General features: G+C 42.0%; 1 pseudogene; it reads right to left on the bottom strand.

Moving 5' to 3' along the window:
* Positions 1-4,317: 4,317 nt before the first annotated feature.
* Positions 4,318-4,441, bottom strand: LOC114640644 (annotated as a pseudogene).
* Between the last annotated feature and the right edge of the window lie 2,781 nt (positions 4,442-7,222).

The raw sequence follows: 7,222 nt of genomic DNA, 5'->3' as shown, positions 1-7,222 counted from the left end.
TTCTAACTCAGCTGACCTCTCCAGTTCTTTTCCACCTTACCCAGATCACCCCCCCACCTTTTCCCCCCTCAAAGCTTTAGTATAGTGTATGAAAATTCATGACATAAAAATAGATACATGTCTGGGTTTGTTTACTGTCTGTTTACCCTCTGCTAATACATGGGTGCTTCATGAAGGATGACTTCTGTCTTTTTCTCTATTATAAGCTGGTACTCATCATTACTTACGGCTTAGGTAGCTCTCTTAATGTTGGATAAGTGAGTAAAATGCTATGCAGAAGTAATGCTTGATTTTGTATGCTATGATAATGTCTTTTCTTCCTTCTTTCTCTGGTAAGCTGAAATATATCTGTTCGTGCAGGAACACATGCAAGACATTGCTTGCCAACAGCAAGGCAAGGTATATCATTTCTTTAAGGAGAAACTGTGATGTTATGTGTAATGTAATAGGTATACCCATGGGAAACATTTTCTTACATAGTCAACACTATATGAAATAGCACTTTTTTGGATGAATGGGGATAAACTTTGAATGTGAAATGACCCTCATGAGCTCCTGAGCTCCTGTGCTTGAACACCTGATCCTAGGTTAGCTGTATTGCTTTGGGTGGTTGTGGGAACTTTCAGACATGGTAGCAATCTGACAGATGTAAGCACATGAAGGAGATTTTGTGGGGTGTGGTCAGCTCTGCCTCCTCTCTAGCTCTTGGGACTTCAGGATGTGCTAAGGTGTAAGAAAGCTGCTGCCTCAAGGGTATTTAGATGCATTAGCTGCCATGCTTTCCCAACAACACTGGCTTATTTTCTTTGAATTCGGAGTCAAAATAAATCTCTCCTTCCTCAAGTGACTTCTCTCAAATGTTTTGCCACAGTGACCAGAAAAGTAGATGACACTGCGGGCTTGCTTTAGAACTTTGTGTGGTCTCATATAAGCCTGATATAATATCATTTATACAATACATTCTGTTTTATGATCACGTGGTGCATTTCTCAGCCTGTTTTTTTGTCAGCCTGGAGAAAGCTGGAGTGAAGAAACCAAAACAAGATAACCTGCTATGTGGTTGTACATGGAGTGGCACAAATAATAGATAGTTCGGTTGTGATGCATTTGAAAAGGATTTAAGTCCCAAGGGTAAAGTAGACGCCTGACACCTCTGAAAATTTTAGGTGAAGAGCCATTTTCTCCTAAGGTCAGCTTTCCTGGAAATCAATTGTCACTTCTCTGCCAATTTCAGCCCCACACTGTATAGATGAATGTGCAATCATCCTCGAACATCCTGGTCTGTTACAGAAGCCAAAAAATACATTTAAAAATAGATGTCTGGTCTAGTCCGACAGCATGGAGAAAATAACTGAGAATAAAGTCCTTTATCTCAGAGGCCCTGAGTGTCCTTCATTTCCCCTGGGGACAGAGGTACTTTTAGAACAAAACCTTTACCTCCTTGTCACTCCAGGTTGGTGTGCTGAGGTGGAATGTGGGGTTCGCATCACCCCTTAAGCTTTTCCCTCTCCCCTATTCACACTTTCCTCCAGGATGAGGGCAGGGTTGTAAGAGGACTACAGACATATAGTTCAGCTTTCATTTCAAGGTGGGGAATACTTGGCAACAGGAAAAAATCCCGTTAAGATTGAGAAATGGTGTGGCAAGTTATACATGTGAATGTGGGGGCTCCGGCTCTTAGTCTTCATCAAGGTGGCAGATGGAGATATACGATCAGTTTAGCTGGACATAGAAGAGAGGGATGAGATGAGGAAGAGGGAGATGGCAAGGGTGGACTATTGAGGAGTAACAAGTTAAGGGCTCAGACCACAGCATTGCATTAAGTTCTGATTGCTTGGGGTTTGACTTCTAAGAAAGCAGGCATGGTTTCAATGTAAGACACAAAGAGAAACTGTGAGAATAATATTACTAGACTTTCAGTCAACAGTACTTTTTAAAGTCATTATTCTCATCCCTGTGACCAAATAGCTAAACCGAAATAGGTTTAATTAAATTTTTTTTGCTCATAATTAGCATGCAAAGTAATGAGTTTTCTGAGGACATGTTCACACACACTTCTGAGTAACTCATCTCTATGGCTCCTATCTCCACTGTACTGTTCAGTCCTTAGAAGATAAGAACAGATTGATCTTGGCTGTGGTCTAGAGGACACAGCCCATCACAGCTGGGAAAGTACAACGGTGGGAGACTGCTTGCTCACATCTCCACATCAGGAAATGTCGCCACTCGCCTGACTTTTTTCCACTCTCCCTTCGTTCCAGGCTGGCATCGCTTTCAGCCTGTTCTTTTTCTCTCTACTTAATCCTCCGTGGAAATGTCCTAACAGATACAGACAAAGATGTTTCATGCTGATGTCATAGGCATCACTACATATTAGTGTTTATATTCCCAGTCCATTCACCATGAAGTAAAGATGGATCACCACAGTGGTTTCTTCTCTGTCTCCCTATTGTCTCTGTCCCTTGTTTCTGCTTCTGCCTGTTTCCATCTTCTGAGGTAGAGTAACTTGATACAGTTGAGACTGACCTAGAATTATAATCTACCTGCCTCAGCCACTCCAGTAGTAGAATTACAAGTATGTGACACCATGCTTATGAGAATGATTTGTTTTTAAATTATGTTTTAAAACTTTTTTATTGGTTTTCTAAGACTTTCACATCATATACCCCAATCCCATTCATCTTCCCCTCCTATCATGCCTGCCCTCCACCCTTGCAATCTCCTCCCAACAAAGAAAAAACCCATCTCATTGTGGAAACTGTAGTGTGTCACAGTGTGTCCCACAATATACTCTTTTGTCTATATTCCTTTGCTTGCAAATGTTCATTGCAATGACTCGTTGGTCTGGTATTAGGCCTCTGGCATCTGTTACTCTATTAGTACTGGAACCTCACTAGGATTCCTCTCAAATATCCTGTTGTTGCCCTGTGTCATGGAGATCCTGTAGCTTTGGATCTGTAGGACAGGCCCCTTCATGAAAGCTAGCAGTTCATCTATGGGGTAGATCTTGGGGTAGGCCACTTCAAAGCCCTGAATCTGGGCCTGAGAAGTATCTGAGCTGGTTAGGTCAGCTAGCTCTTCCACACTCACGCTCTCAGCGCCCACTCACTAGCATCCAGGGCCAGCTTTACCCTGCTGCCCAGGTGAAGTACAGGGCCAGCTCTTCCTAGTGCTGCAGCTTGTGAGGGACATGATCAGTTCACCAACTCTCATGAACCTTGGGCCCACTCTCCTATCTGCCATAGATAGTGAGGGACAAAGGAGGAGAGGGAAGTGTCTCTCCCTCATCTGCTCCCTTGCCCAGTAGAAAGAGGCAGAGCCAGCTCTTCTGCATGCATGCTCTCTAGGCTGGATCAAACACAATCTCCACATCAGCTCTATTGTTCTGCCCAGGTGAGGTATAGGGCCTACTCCCCGAGTGCTGCAGCAGGTGAGCAGCAAGGGGAGCTCTCCTGCCTGCCACAGGTTGCAAGGAGTGGAAGGGCATCTCTCCATCACTCATAATCTCCTGAGTACTGCTGATGGCTAGGGTGGGGTCAGCTCTCCTGCTCTCCTGCCTCTAGGGTCAGCTCTCATGTGATGTTCAAATGAGGGTTGGAGCAAGTTCTGCACAGTTCTCAGACATCAATATGTCCCTGGGTGTCAGTCCAGGCCAGAGAGATATCTTACCTAGCCTTTTGTGGTAACAGACACTGGTTACTGCATGGCCACAGACTCAGAAATGGCCCCTTGTAGCCCTTGGTGGCAGTACAGGCCAGAACCCCACCATGGTCCCAAGTGGTACCACCAGGTACTCATGTTAGGCTGTTCCTTGACTACCCTCAAGTCTCCAGTTCTCTTTTCATTAGTCTCACATCTTTCTGTCTCTCTTCCATTTCTCCAACACTTACTTGCTCCTCTTAGTGGCATGTGAGGTCTCTGAGTGTCCAGCATCGTCTCAGGGGTGGTCTCAGGAGTGCTATTTTCTTCCTGTGCATTATGACACCAGGCATCTCAGGAATGATCTGGCCCCCTTCCCCAGGCCTGTGCAATTCTGGACTAGTGGTTACCTCAGGCTAGTTCCCTATCTGGGGACGATGGCCCTTGTCTGGTGGTCTCTGGTCTGGCAGTCTCTGGTCTGGTGGGTGTCTCAGCATCACTCCTTGCCACCTGCCCTAATGGCTTCTTGGAAGTGTAATCTGTTTAAGACTCTCTCCTCCTGCTTGGAGCCTATGATTCCAGGTTGGGTTTTTCTTAGTCTCCAGCTTGGTCCTGGGAGCCCATCTGAGCCTGCCAGGCACTGGACTGGTGATCCTTTCAGGCTTTCTTTTTGAGGAAAATGAGGGCCACTAATTATTCAGATGTTCATAGGTCAGAACACTGAGCATAGACATAGCCTCTCTGGCACTTACTGACACACATATGACACAGCAGTCATACCTGCAATGCCTCTAGGGGCCGGACAAGAGTGATTTTTAAAGAATCCATTATTTAGGTGAAAATATCTTTAAACTCCCAAACTAATGTGATACTACTTGTGTTAATTATACAGCAGACACTTTTATTTTTATTTATTTATTTACTTTTATTTTTTTATAATTTATTTTTTCTCAAATCGTAATTCATTCACACAGGGGTTATAAACACAGAAAGGCAGGATGTGGGGAAGGGAATGACACTGGAGTGTGGGTGTTCAGGGGGAATACAGATATCATCAGAACCAGGTATCGGCTGGGTGAAGGTTCAGAGGACAAGTCACTATGACTCTGCCTATGACTCGCTTGTCCTTATCTAAGTTGGTATTGTCCAGCAGACACTTTTAAATGTTTTATTTGCATAACTTATTATTATCTCCAACACTTCTATGAAGTACATCCAACCTTTTTTCTCATTTTGGTTTTGAGACATTTTGTATTTGAGGCAGACTGAATGAGTTATGGAAATGAAATATTGAAATTAAATATGGCAGTGGAGTCTTCAGGGATGCATTGCTACAGCCACAGGAGTTAGAACACAAGGGACATTCCGTGAAAGGTGTTATTAGATCCAAGAAGCTTATCGTTGTAATATCAAAAAATATGTAGGCCATCTAGACAATAGGTAAACTCTGGAGGTTGAGGAAAATTAACCTTTCTTGAAAATTGTTAGGCACCTGATTTATGCTTTGTTTTAATTGACGATATTTGAAAGCGGAATATTACTTAAAACGTATTTTCTCAGTTTCAAATGGAATAAATGTTCATGTATATATTTGTAGAGGAGACTTTTTTTAAAGAATGAACACACAAATTATCCACTGTTTAGTCCTACATTTTCAGGAACAAATTATACAGCTTTTCATTTCATGTAGATAAACATTAGCACACAGGTAAATTATCCTCAGGGCTTAGTCCAAGTTTCTTAAAATGTGTAGCTTACTTATTAATTTATGCATTAAATTATTGGATATTTATTATGTTTCTGATGCTCTGCTAAGGATTAGCAATAAAAGCATAAATACAACCAAAATATTTGTTACTGTTCAGGTTTATTCCATGAAAGGATATGGTTTTCTAAGATGATAGATTTGAAAGGGGAAAATTCCAGAACAGGTTAGTGAGTGTTATCAAAAAAGATATAAGAATGGAGAATGATGGAAAAACGAAGAGCATGTGACTTCACAGAGAAAGCACGGCAAGGCATTTTGATAGGTTCACAAGATGACAAAGGAAGCGGCAGATACAGCCATGCAAAATGGCTGAATCCTGAGTAGAAAGTGTGTGGGGGACCTTAGAGGCATCTCATGCAGGACTGTTGCCCAGACTGCCATTCTAGAGTATTGTTTGCTATTCCATTGTATCAGAAACTGAATTAAGTAAATCTTATTTTTTCTTCAATATTTATGCCATTAAAAACACACTAAACAAAATGCACCAACTCTCCAATCAAGAAACACACAATACCCAACCAACCAACACACAGAAGATCTAGAAGTTTTTCCTCTCATTCATATCCTCTGGCTATGGGGACTGTGTTTCCTCAGGGTTCACAGAAAGTCAAAGTGCTGGTCCTTTCAGGCCTTATCTAATTTATATTTACAAAAGCTGTGTTGGGGTGTTAAAATAGATTTTAATGGGGAGGAGGTAAATATACAAAGAGATATGCAGAAAAAGTCTTAATGGGCAGTAGAAATTAAGTCTGTTTGTTGTTGTCTCTTCTGATAGAAGTACTTCTGTCTTGTTCAGGAGGCAGCTTAACCTGCAGTGACAGGCTTCTTTCCAGTCTTCTGTGAGAATTCAAACTGGAGGCTCTTTTCTGTGAATAATTTCAGAGAGTTGGTTGGACAGATTGAATGTGACTCCTCTGACAATAATTGTGTTTGTTATTTTTATTTTCTATTTATCTGGTTAAGACACAAGAAGATGATAGGGATAGCCACATCCCTAAAGGGAGTGGGTCTTTCCTATTAATCTAGGTAGAATATTTTATATTTGGGATGAAAAACTGCAGCATACCTGGAAGATAAGCTTCCTTTCTGTTGTGGAAGATATATGCTACAATTAAAAGAGGTTGATGGGGGTAGTTTAGAGAAGTTATAATTGATTAGGGATATTAGAACATAAAGTATGGCTGAGGCTCTCCCTCCCACAAACAGATTACTTGATAAATTTCAGCCCTGGGAATGGTCTCTCTCTCTCTCCCTCTCCCTCTCCCTCTCCCTCTCCCTCTCCCTCTCCCTCTCCCTCTCCCTTTCCCTCTCTCTCTCTCTCTCTCTCTGTGTATGTGTGCGTGTGGGGGGTGTGTAACTAAGTATTGATATTCTCATTCACAGCAAAGCCCACAAACAGGATTATCTCTCTTACTTCCTTAGGTGTGCATTAATGATGTGTTCAAAGGCATGTTTTAATAGTCTGAGAAAGCATGGCCTTCATGCTTATGTGTGTGAGTCACATGGGAATGAGGGGAGAATCTTAGTAGGTGGGGGTTTTTTTAATGTTTTTAGAAAGTGATACTCATTTCCCACTGAAGCTTTAAGGAGTGTACTCGTTGACTATTTGGTTTAGAGTTCACAGTTAGGGAAAGGACACAAATGTTTATATTCTGGATACAGAGTGAATTGATAAAAGGGCAATTGAAAATTACTCCACAAGAATGCTTTCAGGAACGTGAATGGCCAGTATGAATTTGGATCCCTGTGAGAGCAACAAATGACCTCTCTCCATTTGGTGGCAGTACTTTGTTATACAGGCATTTGAAATGTGTG

Source organism: Grammomys surdaster, unplaced genomic scaffold, assembly GCF_004785775.1.
Source record: "Grammomys surdaster isolate TR1022 unplaced genomic scaffold, NIH_TR_1.0 125846, whole genome shotgun sequence".
Taxonomy (NCBI): domain Eukaryota; kingdom Metazoa; phylum Chordata; class Mammalia; order Rodentia; family Muridae; genus Grammomys; species Grammomys surdaster.
Note: the sequence above shows the minus strand (reverse complement) of the source record. Positions and strands in the feature narration are given on the sequence as shown.